The sequence below is a fragment of the Anopheles aquasalis genome, chromosome 3, assembly GCF_943734665.1.
Source record: "Anopheles aquasalis chromosome 3, idAnoAquaMG_Q_19, whole genome shotgun sequence".
Classification (NCBI taxonomy): domain Eukaryota; kingdom Metazoa; phylum Arthropoda; class Insecta; order Diptera; family Culicidae; genus Anopheles; species Anopheles aquasalis.
Window position 1 is genome coordinate 63,664,605 of NC_064878.1, and position 17,988 is coordinate 63,682,592.

Consider the following 17,988-nt stretch of genomic DNA (forward strand, 5'->3'; position numbering starts at 1 on the left):
TTGCTAAATATAATATGATTAAGCTAATGTCTTACGAGTTTAGTGGGCTTATGGCAGCTGACGATGCTGACGGACAGGTTCGGACAAAGACAAAGTATCGCTCAACGATACGATGCTGTAAACGCTTCCATTGGAGCTTCTTGACATTTAGCGAACGAAGCTGTGCGGGAAGGTGTTGTGTATTGCAATAAAAAATACTAAAAACTCCACGCGATCCTCGGATGCACGCCTCGCTCTGCTATCTGATGGAACGGGCACCCTCTCCCGGGTAAGAAATCGTAAATGCTGCGCGCGTAAATCGTAAACCAGCGTGAGATATGTACCGGTGTTCTCGTTGATATAACATGGACGTGGTGTGAAGATAACACTTGCCACCGAATCGGAAAAGATCAAAATGAATTATGTTTCCTCCTCGCAGTAGAAGTGTCCAAAGTCTCGTGGCCGCCTGTGTGTCTCTCTTTCTGGCCGATTGAAGTGTACAATTTTGAGAAATGGGTTTACAATTAAAACATCCAGCATTGACGACCAGGGGCTGGTCAAGGAGAGTGCGTTCGCGAACCGATCCATCAGTGAAATGTTTGCTGATCAGTAACGAACAGAGCCACTCATCGTCATCCACCTCGCAGGTCATGCGCTATTCGTATTTGCCTTTTATGTTCGCGAAGCAATTGGCAACCATCATCATCATCATCATCATCATCATTAGTACGCTCATAAGATCAAAACAAACGCTCACTGGCACCACTCAACGAGGATGATGTTTACACAGCTCGCCTCAGATCGCAATATGACACGCTAGTAGGCCGCTGTTTCGTCATTTCGTTGCTTCCGTTGCAACTCGCAGTAAGCCGTTCCGCTTGGCGCCGGGCAACCCGTGGCCCAAGCCCCCAAAATGTAGACCGAATGTGTTGCGGCCTGGCGTCACTTTGTACTTCCTCCATCCTCCGGGGATGATTCAGTGAGCGGTGGCGGCCTTTGGTACATAAATCCGCATCGCCGCAAATCTCCTGACGCTTCTGATGTGGACAGGCGCGAGCGCACCGATAAGCGATCGGCGCACATTAAACCAGCGTGTGCGGTATGAGAAGGAGGAGAAGTTGACAGGGGATGCTCTTATCTCGCGGCAGCGAGTGTGCCCCAAGACATGGTGATATGATGCCATTTCATTCACAAATTGGAGCTCATCAAAAGGCGAAGCAATGGGGATGGTGGTCACTGGGTGGGGGTTATCGCTGTTGTGGTTGCACCGGAACTGTGGTGATCTCATTTGCCACCGTGCCATCACGGAGCCGATGTGAATCCTGTTTATGCGAATGGCCAACGACGAGACCGTAATCGTGGACCGTAATAGCGATACGCCACTTGTAAGGCTGTGTGTGCGCTCGCTGTGGGCCAAGTGAAGAAGCAATCAATTAGCGAGATTGAATCTCGCAGACCACGGGCTCCAAGTGAACCATAAGTTCTCACACTCTTTCGATGAGATGGAGAGAGAGAGAGAGAGCGAGAGTTGTTGGCACTTTCCTCCTCCATCTAATTGGAATGCTTGTCTTGAAGGACGCTGCATGATAGCAGCAGCAGGTCATATATTTTCGGACACTTTCCTTTATCTCCTTCCTTCGTGGGCTGCGCAATCCCGTGGTGCAAACTATTACCCAGCATAACACTCAATCAAATTGCTGCACACATGTTGGCTTGGCGCAACCACTGCGGGCACAATGATTTCTTCTTGTAGAACATCTAGCAACCGTTGTCTTTAGTGGGTCTGCTGCTGCTGCCAAGTTGCCAAGACAATCCGCGCGAAGGACAAACCATAAAGCCACGCATGGATGAAAAGGAAAATCCACATAAATAAAATGGAACCTTACAGCGATGGCAAATGCCTTCGACGTTCTAGTGCCTTCGACGACGACGACAGTTTGTTGCGAAGGCCGCACGGGATCCCGATGAATGCTAATGCAACAACGAAGGCAGCTGGCTTCTGCGTATGTTTTATGTTGTCGTTGGATCATTCTTTCCATTTTTTTTTGTTATGTTGCACACCACACATGTGCTGCGGTAGGAAATTCCATGGTTTTTTTTTTGTTTTACAGCCCACCCCATTCGTCATGTTGGCATTCCGTTATCGTGGCAAGGTGGTAGCGTTTAAAAGACATCACTTCATTTTTGGGAATACCAAATGCTGCTGCTGCCTCTTTATTGATAACACGCTTGGCGCTAACGGGACGGGAAAACCCCGATCCATTCCATTTGTTTTGTTGGGGCGCAATGAATGTACTTCCCAGTCGGAGGGCTCGAGGATTTTTTTGTTTTTTAATCAACCTTTTTTTTCTGCGAATATCTGGTCAACATTATAGTGCGAATTACTTGGCCGCTCCAGTTCGTTGATGAGTTCATCGGGATTGCATCAAACTCGAGGGAACGTTACAAATTCCCCATCTAGCTAGGCGTAGTGACCCATGATTTCAATCATAGGCGCTACCAAGAACAACATAAGGCTCTCGCTCTCTCTCGCTCTCGATCACGTCATTTTGCGGACGTAGGCACGTGCTCCGATGAATTATGGGACTTATGGAACGAATCCGGGGCGTGCCAAATGAAGGCGAAATACAAATCTCTAAACAAGTTTGCGGTTGGCGTGGTCGATTAATTGAGTAAGCTTGTGGGCTTCACAGCGGCCTCGTATTTATAGCAGCCGGAAACAGGTTTTGTAAGATAAGCCTCTTAGTATTTCGGTTCATCGCTGATTTTTCTTTAATATTATGTAGGTGTTCTGTGTTGAAGCTCCCTTTTCTGAGTCATAGTTTGAAGTTTAATCGATGGTTTTGTTGTGAATGGATAAATTCTCAAATATCCGGTGTATTTAAGAAAATAGTTAGAACCTCTCCTAACCAAAACGGATCATTCGAATCAATATGTCTTAGTTATGATTAAAAAAAACTGCATGAAAGGCATTCACTAAACGAAGTTTAAATTCTGTAACTTATCTTTTTTTTTACATCGCAGCCTTACAAATATCTTGAATGATTTGTTCACTAAAAAATCTTCAAAAATGAGTCTTTTTATGAACTAAATTAATCTTAGCCCCTTTATAACATTAACATTTTTGCTGTGTGCAGTGTACGTTGAAGCATCTCTTTGAACTCTTTGCATGATTTACAAGCGTTTTGCGGAACCTGACCCTGTATTTCGATACCTTCTTTGAAACCAAACTGCACTCCATGATATCTCGTCGTTGGGGTAGAAAGTGATGATCGATCTTGTTAACTTGTCTTTTTAAATGACCCTGCAAGCCCTGCAGCATACGCGTTGGCCGCATCGCGCATGAAAAACGACCTTCTCCAACCCGGGAGCATGTTGCGGTTATGTTGACTGTGTTCCGGTGTGTCCCGGTCTGTCCGGCCGTTCGCTCGTAGATCATTATGCCATGTTGAGCGCTTGAAACACCAACCTCGCCTCGACTCGAGCCACGGTCACTGTCGCTCATTAACGAAACATACCAAACGATTTCAAGCAGATCAAACACACGAGCCAGCCCGGCAACCGGCGACAAACGGTGCATCCTCGGCGCAACCTGTCGGTCCCTGTGTGGCTCGCCCTTTTTTAATTGAGCTGCAACATGATGCCACCGACAGCGAGCGGCGATCGTCGAGTGCATGCTGTCAGCGACACTATTGTACCCAGGTTTTCCCGCTGGGAGAAGAAAATAATATTTCAAAAATCGAACACACGACAGGGGCCACGTTTGCAGAATGAATAATCCACACCATACGCCAGAGGACGGACGGGATGTCTCAATTTCTGTCCCACCTCTCGGGCACGGCTTGATTTATGAGCTCGTAATATTTACTCAGATGAGAGGAGGTCTCGGCGTCCGATAATCGATGGCATATGGACGAACCCTTCAATAAGCGAACCATGATCGATTGGAACGGTTCATCTTTTCGGCTTTCAACGGTTCCGCCTTCCATGCTTTTGACCAGAAAAGGTGTGTCGAACCCATGTCAACGGTTCTGTGACGAGGTTTCGCAAGTATGATTGGAGATTTTCGGGGATTTTCAATTCCAGCGCAAACTGAAGCAGCAGCAACTTGCTTTTTGGGTGAAGTGAGGTACCGCACGGTGAAGGAATCCAATTTATTCACTCCCTTTTGTTTACCTCTTTTATTCTTTTGCTTCTTGAGCGACACATGCTGCCCGGAACTAGGATAAAAACACACACATCCAGATCCTTTTTGGCGAACTTGGAAGGAAATGATTGCACAAAGGCTCCAAGTGTTTGTTGATCGTGGACCGATGATAGGGAGTAATGGTGTGAAACCGTTTTCCGGGAGATCCCATGAAGGACTCTTGTTCTGAATCCATTGTTTTCGTAGAAATTATTGTAAATTGAAAGAAAAGAAAAAAATAAGTTGACCTTGTATGGAGAACTTGATAAACCCAAATAAAACACCAGTGACACTATTTTGCCACTCAGAAGACGGTGCAATTAATCGCTTTACAGCTCCTGCATGCCAGTAGAGAATTTACGAGAATTCTCCAAAAAATATTAACACGTCTGGCGCCTGCACCATCAAGCGCGATAGAGCAATTTAAAGCAATTTATTCCCGGGGACACGGGGTCGATTGACCGAAAAAAAACCAAACACGCCATCGGTGTGTTTTTGTAGCGAGCACATCGTAAAACGATCAAACGGACTGAGGCCAATGTCGATGGGCCCCAAAGACACTCGAAAGTGAATGAGGACCACACCACAGACACCCTGGCTGTTCAGCTGCACCGTCGCGTCGTTCTTGACGACGAATCCGCGTTGGCGTTGGAAAAAGGAAAATGTCCCAAACATCAGATTGTGAACCGGAGACCGAACCGGAGAGTGTGTCGTGATAAATCTTCATCCAGCTATCCTTTCGCTTCAAGTTTAGGGCCAAAGGGGGGGGGGGATGGGAAGGGGATTTGAAGAACCGACGGACACAGCAAAAAAAGAGATCTCGAAAACTACCCCAAAACTTGTTGGTGGGGGGTCTACTGGTGCATTTCAAAGTCCCCCGGCATCACGCGACTGCTGCTGCTGTGACGCCTTCAATGGTCGCCCTGGTGGCAATTAGGCTGGCTGGTTTGTCGTGATTTGTTGCACTTCAGGCACTTGAAGCAGCGCCGGGAGTCCGGAGGAGTGATTTATCTAATTCCGTCACTTTGCGGGTTCAGCGATTGGTCGCTCCTGTTGCATCTTTATCGTTAACCTTTGGGCTGAGCCTTTTTGGTCCATTGAAGCGCTCCCGGGAACACTTTGTCAATCGATTTACAGCCAACCGAGGACTGAGTCGCATCCCAATACACCTTCGGACACATCGTTAGCACAATCCAAGCTGTTTTGGTGAATATTCTGGCCATGCCACTTTACGACACGATCACATCGCAGAAGGGAAATGAGGAAAGAAATCAACGCGCCCGTCGTCTCTCCATCACATCAAACGTCACCTCGAGACGCGAGACTGGTCACGTTTGGAGAGGGTTTTCAACACACTTTCGGCAACGGAATATCGTGGCGATGATTGATGATCGTTCAGCAAACGCTCTGTGTGCGAAAGGGTAATGCAATTTGCAAAAATTCCTCCTCCGGAAGATACGAGCTTTGTATGACTTTTCGCACATGCACACTCGCGGTTCGCTAATGATTTTTGTGGGCCCTCTTGATGCGTTCACTTCGAAGCCCTCCAGCGTGTCAGTGGCAGGAACATTAACAGCTTAAAGTTTAAGAACTCCCCTTTTTTTTTTTCGTCAGTCTAACGATCTCGTGTGTGAAGAACTCGTCTGACAGTGGCTGGAGGAGTTAAGAAAGTGTGAACGGTGCGGCGACCGGATACCAACCGGTTTGCGCCTGCTGCGTTTGCTTCGATTGCATCCGAGTCCGTTGGTCGTTAGTCGAAATTCTTTATTTGGACATTTTATGCGATTTCAAATCCAATCAAAATGTCAACTTTCGAGCGTATGCGCTGAGTCTCATGTTACATTCGGTGTGAACATTTGCATTTTTGTTTGTGTTAAATGGCGCCTAAAGTTAATTAATGTGGCATTTAAAGGAACGAATCACGCGCTCGTCTCCCACGTCTTGATTCATGGCTGCTCAGTTTCCTAGCAAGCAAATCGATCGCATGATGGTGTGTCACCTTGAGTATTGAGTTCAGAAGTCAACGCACGTTATGCTGACCGCAAATTCGCTGTCATCTCAAAATAAACGGCCATTCCAAGACTTTTCACTTCCTCCCTCTGCAGCTTCCGGCGCCGTTCATTCAATCAATTGGCCCACGGGGCGGCAAGTGACAATGAATGGGGACGATCACTCAGTTTACGACCCGGTTTCGGTCACTTAAGCTTCAAATCACGCGAACAACATCACTCCCATCGGTGCGTACCATCCATCCATCCATCGAAGCCGCGGACAACGTTGCCGGCCATTAATGCAAATCACTTCCAATTTTTCGATGAGTCACCCCAGTCGGAACAGCAAACAGTTTGCACTCCCGCCCCAATCAGCGAAATACATTTTCATCACGCAACTCAAACTAATAATTCGAACCCCGCACGCTGCACGGTCGATTAACATCCAATGCGTGATTGGCATCGAGAAGAGGAGGTGCGCGGAGTAGAGAGTGTTCGTTTCGCTCGTCAGGGACCGGTGAACGGCGGACAGTGTCCCTTGTTGGCACGTGACGCTTGATGCGAGATGCATCCGTCGTGATGTGCAACATAGAGCACCCACAAACAAAAGGTTGAAACACTGCATGTGCGGGGTATTCAATGGAGTTTGCCCTTTTGGCACAACCCAAAATCCACTGGCCAGGCCGGATTGAATGGTGGTCCATTGATGAATTCACCGGAACCGGGCTTTGCGAAGGACGATGAAAGGACTCTGCACGATCTCAATAGGCTGCGCTTTTGCTTTATGATTGATGGGGCTGTCAATTGATTATTTGACCACTTCGCGGATCAAAGAAACATATTTAATCTCCCAACTGATGAATATTTGGCCAGCGCTTCTTTTTTCATGTGCTTTCAGCCGCAGAATTCCGTAATTAGTGCCCTCGCAAGCCGTTCCGCCAGGCATTAACTACCGTAACAACAGCATCCCGGGCCCCCGGAGGTCGAAGCGGTTACATATCTGCCAACCGCAGACATCAAAACGCCACGCCACAAACACACTCGCCACAGTGATTGGTTCGTTATCGGCAGTTCGCGGCAGTTCGCATAATTAGCCAAGTCAAAGCCTCTGACCACACGGTGTTGGCGTTGGCGTTGGGTGTTGGCGCGCGGCAGTGCCTGTGCAAGCAAGATAACATTCGCCATTAACCTTCGCGTGCAGGCTGTCCGGGTGACAGTGGTCGCCACGCAGGATTTTGCAAACGCTGGACGCATGCTACGTTCGCGCAAAAGTTCTTATCTTCAGCTGGCTCTGCTGCCCGGGGAGAAAAAAATCCGCACCGCTGTACCGGTTGATAATGGCCGAAAGTGATTCTTTCGGTGTGTTTTGGTTGAACTAACTTTGACCAGCTACCGGCTACCAGGTTGTTGAGTTTTGACGTGTGTAATCAACACAACACAAAGCATGCACCGCTCCGTTGTCATAACAACGCTGCTGCTGCTGCTGCTGCGGGTCAATGGTTGCGATTTGGGGTTTTGGATTTGAGTGGTTTATGGATTTGGATTGGGAGCATCGCCATTTAGCTGATTCCAACTCTAATTGCGGGGTCGATAAGAGTATTTTTATATGTTACAACAACCTAAGAACCGGAACGCTCCTAATGATTTGATGATGCCCTTGATTACTCCTCACAAACACAAGTCCTGTACAAGTTTGATGTGAAAAATGAACTCGGTATGTCATCAAGGCGTCCTGTTGGCACGCCAGTAAGGTGACATAAACGAACATTAGTCCTCAAACCTCTCCTAGCGGTCTGGTCCAAGGGAAATTACAAACTACTGCCCGGCGACGCCAACGCTGATGTCGCGGAGGTGTCACGGACCTGTTTGGGTGGTTGGTGAAAACATAAACAATCATAAATGATAATAATGATATACTCTGGGCGCGAGTGTAGGTGGCCTGGATGGCTAGCTGGCTGTGTGGTTCATTATTATACCCCAGACCTCCCTCCACCCCCATCACCACCTACGCACCGAAGGATGTTGCGGATTATCCTCTCCCACGGAGTGTCTATGGTGGCGGCACGCACCAAAGCGGTCTCGCAGGATAATGGGCTGCTAACTGACCTCTTCCCCCTCCTCCCCTCCGGATACGGGGAGACAGAACTCACATACCCCCCCACAGAACACACCTATGACATGGTGGCAGACTGTTATTAAGCTTCGCCATCATCGTCGCCAGGTCTGCCGTTTGCCAGCGGCCATTGTTTCCACGGGATCGGGCTGTCAACAATTTTCTCTAAAGACTACCGCTCCCCCTTTCCGTCCTTCCTTCCGTCACAGCAGAGGGCCGCCTGACTGCCTGCCTGCAGCATGATTTATGGTTTGCCGACAGATTATCCCAGACTCTCGCCGCGAGTGTGATGCGAGTGGAATTAAGACATGCACACTGACACTGGTGAAGATGAGCTTCGCCAGAGACCGCAGGCACACAAAACGTTCTCCGTTCCGTCCGTCCGTAGGAAGGATAGGATGCTAGAAATGGCTTCCTATTTCGCAGACATGGGATGCTAATGGAATGGAGGCTCGCTTGCGTTTAGAGGTTCGCCCACATCGGCCGGATTAAGCGAGACACCAACATGACAAACGAAGCGCTGTCATGGTACAGAGGTATGAGGTAGCTAGGGTATGGCCATTGTTTCTCATACATTTCGACCAATTAATTTGTACGCCACCGGCCACGACAGCGAACCGAGCCAGCCTTAGTCGTCTAAAGCTTGAGATGATCTTCTCGCGTCTGTGGTGCCCCTGTGCCCCGGTGGCTCTGTCATGAAAAGTATCGACGTCATGATCTTTAACATGTAGCGTCTCGGTGAAGTGACTAGAATGTTCAAGACAAGGCCTTCAAGTGTGTGGTCTTCGCTGGGCACGAATCGCCCCATGATGCGCTATCAATGTTGGCCTCCTTTAGGCAACATCAATTCCACTCGACTAGTTTAATAATATCGTCAGCCTTAGCAGTAGCATTCGCATCAGGGACCACCTTCGAAGCAGCGTGCACTAACGTGGTTGAGTGATGACACCGCGATCGTAAAAAAAACGGTTGATTAAAACTCGTTTTGCATGCCTAATACTGACGCAATCGTCGAGGTTTAATAGCATTGCTGTCGCAACATTTTATGACTCTCGACGTTCGTGAGCACTGCGTTTGTGTCTCCTCATCAATAAATATTATTTTCGCTTTAAGTTTAAATCGTTAGAATTCGAATCCCATTAACAATCATCGATAATCATTTTTATGTTATTAAACACAAAGCTCTATTATGAACTGTGCTGCAACTGCCGGTCATGGTATCATGCTAATTGAACAGAGAAAAAAAAAGATTCAACCTCATTAGCTGGCCAATCAACCCCATGAAGCTGATGAAGCGCACGGAACAGTGTCATGTTCGAACCGATTTCATGCCTTTGCACGCCAACAAAAAACCGATCGATCAATGCTCGGACATGGAACAGGGGAACAAAACAAAATCAGTCCTCAAAAATCATCCTCTGGCCACCAACCACGCAACACGCAACTGCAGCATGCGAGCATTGGATCAATTGAAGAGACAAACAACAACAGCATCAGAAGAAGAAGAAAAAACACACTGGCGAGAAGGATAAATAACATGGAAATTGATGCTTGAAAGCTAAAGTTCACTTGTCAATTAGCACCGTTTCGGTGTTTTTGGCATGTTTGCGGAGCACTTCATTTGACATTCGCGCTGAGGAGGCCACCGCCGCTAGTTATGGACAGTTCATTTCACAATTCCGATAGCCCACCCCTTTCCTGGAACTCCGGTGACAGCAGCTTGTAATTCCATCAAACCAGCCGCACCACAGTTGATGACTAAATTATGTTTCAGTTACTATCATTCACTCATACAGTCATAGAGTGAAATTTACTGGAAATTGTACAGACGATTGTTTCAAATCGATTCACTAGAACGAATCGATGGACACACGGCCGTAAAGACGGGCAAACCGATTAATCTCAATTAAATATCTGTCACTGGGTGGGTTCTGCGAACTACGGCCGCTCGCATGTCCTGCGGAAGTTGATTCTCAATTTCACAGATCAGCACCGGGATCACATTGCGTCCACCATCACCTCCCAAGTGATTGATCGGTGACGCTGATGGCGTGACACCAAATCTATCTCAAATGTGTTCTGTCGATCGATTTCCACTTTCCGCTGATGACAGTCGACGTCGAAGCTGTCCGTCAATCGCGCGCGCGCGCAACGGATCGGCATGTATTAGACTCCTTGTATCGGAGGCGTTTATGCATGGCTTTCTGATTCAGCGGATGCAATCAAACGATGCTGCTGTGTAGCAGATCGTGACATCGCAACACGTTTTGATGACACCTACACGCGATAAATGTGCATCTTGAGACTGGAGGTAGCGTGCGTAGTGGAAGATTGCAACATTACTGTTTGCAGACAGCATTCACGATCGCTTTTACATAAAATCTGCCATTTTTATTCCCAAAGACAGCCCCTGAAACATCCTTAAGCTCACTTCCATTTAGATTCTCTCATTAAGATATGAGAGAAAAATTACCATAAACCGTACCGCAAAAAAGATGGATTGCTTTGACCTTATGCGTCATGGCACAAAGTTTGTTGCTGCTGCTGCTGCTGCCATCCAACAATGTGACAAACTCCACGGTCCACCCCAACATTGTCTGCTGTTTAACAACGGCAAACATCCCGCACATGGACCGCAAAGCGCAACTGTGGCCACCTGCCGCGCTTGATCCGTGCTCCGAACACTGGGCCCCGGCAGTCCGGGATTAGACACCGAGCTATGCTCGCTGCTGCAGCTTGAAACTGAGCCGAACAGAGGTCCATGCGGGAAGACCTTCAAAGGTAAAGGTGCGATCATCGCCAGCCAGTCTGGTGCCAGCGAAGGCGAAGAGTAAATATTTCATCGAGGCGAGCTCGGCTGCCTGAGCAAAAGTTGGTCATCGGCAAGCCAAGTCTCCTCGCAAGCCGGTATTATCTTTTCATCGACACATCGACGACGACTGCTGCTGGTTGACTCAAGACGTCTTCGCTCACACGTTGGGGTATTCCAATATGCAATCCTCAGTGCAGCAGCAGCAGCGACGACTTTCAATAACTGAATGAATGTAGTGTCACGTGAAGTTAGCTAAGAGCGAAAGAGCAAATATCGACTCGCACTAGAGGACGTGAAAGAACGCTTGTTCGCTGCAACGTGCTCAATCGACTTCAACCTTTCCTCCGTTCCGTTGGCGAGCGAGGAGAAGCACTAAATATGGGCAAAAGTACCGTCTCTCTAGGAGTGGATAAGATTCCTCAAGTGCAAGTGGTTCGCATGGATTATGAACCGTGGCATAGTACGAATCAAACAGCGACGACCAACAAGTGTGGGCTGGCAGTTGATTGTGGACTCTCTTCTTCGCTTCCGAGTTGCAGCAGTCGACACTCGAAGCTATTGGCCCGGCGTGTTTGCCAGGCCACGGCCACAGGGGGAACTGAGGGAGAGGAGAACGAACATGAGATAAAACATGATTTACGGCATGAAGTGAAAGGGTGTGACCGACCAGACCGCGCAGAGCAGCAGCAGCAGAAGTTGAGGAGAGATTCATATGACCCATTAACTGCGTCAAGAGCCGAGAGTCGGTTACTGTTTGAAGTGTCGATAAATCGTTTGTAAAATGAGTGTGATTTTTTAGTGCAAACAATATGAGCCCTTTTGAATGGGTGGCTATTCTGGAGAACAGTTTCACTCGGGCGCAATTGGAGGAATGTGGTCATCTGTTTAACGTCTTGTAATATGATGTTCCAGTTTTGCGATTTGCATGTTTTACTAGCAATAAAATTCGTATTCCGCATGTGTGTTTCTGTCCTAGCCAAAAGTGCTGCTACATATTCAATCACCTTTCGTTAATGCCCTCCAATAAAAATATTCCACTCGGTTGCCCTCCACGGATCAAGGATAAAAAAAAAAATGTTTTTCGAATGAAGCTGAGGATGAGCGGCGACTCTATTCACCGATTGATAAGCCGACGTCGCCACCGCTTGGAAGACCTCATAACCTCACTTAAACGCGCCTCACTTAAACGGAAAATGGATTTTCCACCGCTCCTTCACCGCGTGTTTTTGTTTCGCAAACGCGTTTTTTCCGTTGGGGTTTTCCGTGGAGTACAAACTTTCCTCGAACTTTTGTTTGTTCCCTTTACCACGGGACCTCGCGTGGCCTGTTGCTTCCCCTGGAACGGGCTGAGCTTTGTCTTCAGAATCGATCGATCGGAACGTAGAAATCGATTTGACGCTTTGAACTGTTGTTCCGAGAAGGGAAACAAATTAATTCTTCCTCCGCGAAAGGACGAAGGATAACACACATTCTGTCCTGTCTGTTCGTTTGCGAAAGGGGATCAAGGGAATCGACGAACTTGACGAACGCAAAATAAAACAGAGAATCGTTAAAAGAAAAAGATTATCCTTGTGTCATAATGTGGACGGGAACCTACGTAAGTTCAGGCTTCGTTCGCAAACAATCACCATTGAAGCATTGTAGTGTTACGTTGCTATTTTTGGTAAGTTCGTTTTGTGTTCGCCCTAATTCTCCTACCGGCGAACACAATGGGGTCAGCGCGTTATTACTTGCACGCTAATCCGCAGGTCTATTTCCACGGGAAAACGGCCCCAAAAAGCTTCCTCGTTAAGCCAATACCGTGAATATCTCTCTCGCGAGCTGGCGTATTGCTTTGCATTCTGTTTTACAAATCACTTCCCCCACCTGCACCTGCTAAAAGTCATGAGCCCCCATTCCAGATAATATGTCTGCTCGAGGGCTACTGGAACTGCACGAAGCAACGTGCACCGTGGCGTGCCGGACCTTTTTGGAGCGTGCGCTCCCCGGCTCGGTATCTCACCATTTACGGTCCGATCGATTCATCATGCCGTTTTGGTGGCCACCACCGGAAGAAAAATCAATAAATATTCAATTATTGACTCGGTAAGGACCGGCGTCAGATTGAGCCAAGGTTTTGTTTTTCATTTTCATCGTCTGCTCTGCCATTGAATGGCTTGAATGACATCCACCTGAACCTCAATCCTAAACCGAACATGGCGCCTAGCCAGGCGTGCATTGAGATTAGTTGCGAACTGCTCCGTGTCCGCTACATGGCGCTACTCCCGCTGGTAGCAGTGTATCGGGATCGTTGGCCAATTTGCAAATCGCTGGTGCTCAACATTCCCGTTCCCGGAGCACCAACAAAGGATTGACTTTTTTTGTGGCCAGTTCGATTCCTGGGTGCCTATCTGGGTGGGCTTTTAGCAAACCATTTTGTGCGTATGATTGGCGAACCATTTGTAGCGCCGATTGCAACTGGTGTTGGCCAATTTTAAGCCCGGCTCACGAGACGACAGCAGCTCCATGTTAATCCATTATCGGTTCGGGCCAGCAAAGCCTACAGTACGGTGGTCGTGGCCAAGCGATTACTTCAGTTAAGTGTCGTGCATTTCCAGGATTTTAAAACGAATTTTCGGTGACAATCCCGATTATCTTTGGGAACTTGTTCCCAGAAGGCCAGAATTCCCGAAAAAGGCTCCTCCATTCGCTTGGAATTCCAGCATCCAATTGAATTGCTTCACTGAGCCATTAATGCTTATGAATCACCGATGATCACCGGCAAAAATTCGTGAAGCACAAGTAACGAGCACACGGGCCCACCACCGGAGCACATGGATTTTGTGTAATTTTTGGCTGTTCAATTTCGGAGAACGTCGCACAAGCGAGATTGCTCATCTTTGGCAAAACATTGCGCATATACCGCACGCCAGAATAAACAAGCTGCCCTCAAAAACTCTCGCTCAATAATAAAGTTGTATCCGTACGGAAGTGGTGGTGGTTTTTGTTTGATGTTTTTCTTCAGTTTCTTTCCTTCGGAAATGTTTCTAGCGCAAATCATGCGCATGGAGCACTCTGTGAGCGCTATTTGCACAGAGAACGTGTTTAATCATATGATGAATTCACGGAATGGCTTCATTTATTATGTTCGCGCCGGAAACAGGAATGCGGCGGATTGGGTATCGAGAATCTAAATTCCGTCGTAGCCCACGCACCGCCAATCGGATGCTCCGTTGTCGGATGCGAAGAGGAGAACATGGATCGTTGCTAGCAAACAACATCAGCATCCAGCTCGGTTTCCAAAGGGCATTTCCTGTATGTGGCGCTCACTAGATGTAACTAGGAGCCGAGCAACAGTAAGCCATTGTTTTTGGGGGATGGTATCTTGTTTGATGTTGCGCCCGAACCCCATTCGTCAAAGAATGCTTTGCCTTTTTAATGGCGGATCAGCTTGTTTGAAGTGAAACATTAAATGTCATTTCGCACAGCAAAGCGTTGCGCAAAAAAGGGCTCACAAATAAAGCACAGCTTAATCTCCTGGCGCTACTTAGCTTCTCGCTCGTGAGCTAGAACATGGGCCTTGGACACGATTTCTTATAAAAAAAAACTTTTGATTTTTAAGCATGTTGTTCGGCCCTTTCTCCGCTAAACATCGCTACTGAATTCCCTTCCCTCTGTTTTGCCATTACCATTAGCTCCGTTTAAAGGGTTGAGAAGTCGTTATTAGCAGGCGTGAAAACGGCGAGCTGGTTGTAAAACCGTTAAATCCCTGCCCCGCCGTGCCTTTCGTGTAATCCCGCTCCTTGCCATCGTCGATTATGATCCAGCTTAATACCTTATTGCTTCGCATTAACGGGCAACCGTCGGTCCATTCACAGTCACCCAGTGCGAATGGCCGCGCTACCCCCCCCCCCCCCCTGGTGGGAGAACAAAAAGCGGTTCCGATTTATGACGGTTGGCGGTTGTACTTCCGTTTTCGACGAAACGACCAACTGTCATCCAACGTTCGGTTCGGTTGACGTGCTCGGTCCAGCCGGTGATGGTTTAGCCCGCTTCCGGCTTCCGGCTTTACGGAGGCCCCCGGGAAAAGACATAAACATTGTCTCGCTTGATGGAAAATTGGGAAAATCAAATGAAGCCGGCAAGGCAGGCCTCGAAGGTTGCCGCTCGAAGATGAATCTCGAAGTTAATGCAAATAAATAGAGATCCCATTACCCCTTGCAAGGGGATGGGGATTACCAGGCCGGCGCTGAGGTTTTCCGTTTCGGTAATCGATCCGGATGACGCGAACGCGAACATCAAACGCGCGGGGGGGGGGGGGGGGGCAGCGAATACCAGCTCAGAATATTGCCACCCGGGGTGGTCTTCACGAATGTCACTTCCTACGAACAATCTGCGTAAAGTAACTTTCTAGAAGCAGCAGCATGGAACGGTTTCGATGGAAAACTCATTTTCCGCCCGCCGGTACGCCGCAATCACACAGCAGCGCACCGCTCATCTCGGTCAAACATCAAACGAGGAGAAGGAGAAGAGAATTTGTTTCCATTTTTGTCGTTTGATATCCGATCGGCAGAACGGAAGGGGATCTCGTATCACCAAACAAGCTAGCAAGACGCCATTTTGGGCCGCGAGACTTCTTAACGAAAGTGGCAGTAACTTCTTGGGGCCATGGGGATGGCGCCCACTCCATTGACAATCGTTCAGCCAGAGCAACAAGTGGCCGCGTCGCATTTTCGACAGACGACGGACGACGACGGCTGCTACTGAGGCGCAGAATGCCCGAAAATGGCGACGAGGGTCGAGGCCAAAGTTAGGCAGCTCTGTTTGTTGGTAATTAAACTCATTCATTGCTGTTTCTGGCGCTGCTGCTGCTGCTGCTGACGTGCTGGCCACAAGCACGTGCAGGCAACCCGCGGAAAGGCGACGATCAGTAACACTTGCGTCGGTGGGGTTCGAGAAACACTCCTCACCAGCAGTTCCCTTTGCTAGAGTAGAGTGGTTGACCACGAGCCATTCGTTCCAAGCTTCAGTGGCACCGCAACATCTGCAACAAATCGAAGCAAGCCACGCGGTTCCCTCAGTGCTCGACAATAGTGCTCCATCATTAATTACTCCGCACCACCAGCAATTTCTCTCCGGGGTTTCCAGGGCAACACGGTAGAGCATACGACGGGCAGTCTGTTCTTGGGAGTCGACTGTTTGGGGGTTATAAATTTTTGGAAGAAATGAAAAGTTAAAGCGACAACCTAAGGGCCACGAAAAATGGCTTTCATGACGAATGCGTTTGATGGGGCTGGCAGACGGTGCGTGTCTGTCTGTTTGTAGAGCGAACTCACTTACGCTTTTCATCGCGATTGTTGGTTTGCTGGAAAGACTTGAACGAACGAGCATCTGCTGCCATTCCATTTTGGATCTTAAGAATTCTCAAAGAGGACGGAGAGTGGAGTTTGTTTTTCATGGAGGAAAACAAATGTAATAGACGCGAAATTAGTCAAAACACCATTTGGGCCGGAGCCGGAAAGGCTAACCTGTTTGCGCGGGAAGCGTTCTTCCAGCGAAGAGCTTGACAAACGACGATGACGCGTCCTAACAGGACCGCTGCCACACGTTCGCTGACGTGGTTAAGCTTCTGTCGCGTGAGTTTGTAAATTGCATCCATTTAGCGCACAGCAACAAAAGACCGAGGATCTAGAGTTCTTCTCTTCTTCTTCGAGTGCCCTTCCTCTCTTCGCTGCCAATCATAATTATGTTGTCATCACTTTCCTTCCAACAACGACTTGATGCTGCTGCTTGCGGAGCAGTGGAACTTCCTGGAGTGAGTGACAAACTTTTAATTTATTCCTCACGCAATACTTTTCATCCTTCCACAACTTCCAGCCTCTTCCCTTTCCACTGTTGACATTCCTCCGGAGCCCAAAAATGAAATTGATACAATTTGTTTAATCTAAGGCACCATTTATCATGGCAGCCGGCAGCGTTTCCCTGGATCCTACAGCCAGCACCTAGGCCAGTCGCTAGGCGGCATGGAATTGAGCTGTTTCGTCTGTCTGCCTGCATGAGTCGAGTGAGTGAGTTGACACAGCCATCCGACATAGCAATCTGCGACTGTCGCGAACGACGCTTTTCGCCGTAGGTTGCTGTGCATGTTGTTGCAATCTGTGAAAAATCTCATCCAAGTCCAGGGGAGTCCCCGCCCCGTAATAGAGAACGTTCATATGTCTTTCGCGATGCGAAGGTCGAAAGCACACACGCCCGCCCTGCCTTTTTGCAAGTATTTCGCCTCCTCCATGAACCGTGAAAATTCATCAGCTGTCAACCCGGCTGCATGATTGATCAGATTTTACGACGCTAGCGGCCAACGTCACACGAGAATCCGAGACCAGTACCTGCAAGGCCCACAGCCGGTGCTCCGTGTGTGGAGTGGGTTTTCACATGTAAAACCATTCTTTTGCGACCGTATGGTGCCGTTTGTTGGTTTAGTATGGGTGTTTTCCGTGGGATCCAGAGTGCCCGAGGCCCGAGCGGGTCATAAAATCAAATGCCACGCGCACCAAATCCATGCCTCGACCACTGGCAGCGGCTTTTCCCGTGGATGGCCGGAAAATGCCGGACTGACTGACATGCTGACGGCGATTCTGTCACCCTGGCAGCGACCAATAAAACTGTGGCGGACCCCCACGAAAAACTGTTGCCAATTGCATGTCCGATGTGAAGTTGGTGCGTGGCCTCGTCCTCTTTTTCGTTCGTTTTGTGAGTCCACTTGGTGTGGCCAAGGCGGCTGGATGGAAATAAATCTTCGAAAGTTCTACACCAAAGACCACACGGATACGCGATACAATCAGGCACGTGTTTGCCTCGCAGCTGTGACGATAAGCGAAGCAGAGTCAGCTTTTTGGATGAACTTTTTATTGCCACTCGCTCACTCTCA

The 17,988-nt window shown here is 48.4% G+C and overlaps 1 protein-coding gene across 12 annotated transcripts in view; it reads left to right on the forward strand.

Moving 5' to 3' along the window:
• The window catches only part of LOC126578952 (collagen alpha-1(XVIII) chain), a 106,216-nt gene that overhangs the window by 16,554 nt on the left and 71,674 nt on the right, over positions 1-17,988 (forward strand). The window lies entirely within an intron of this gene.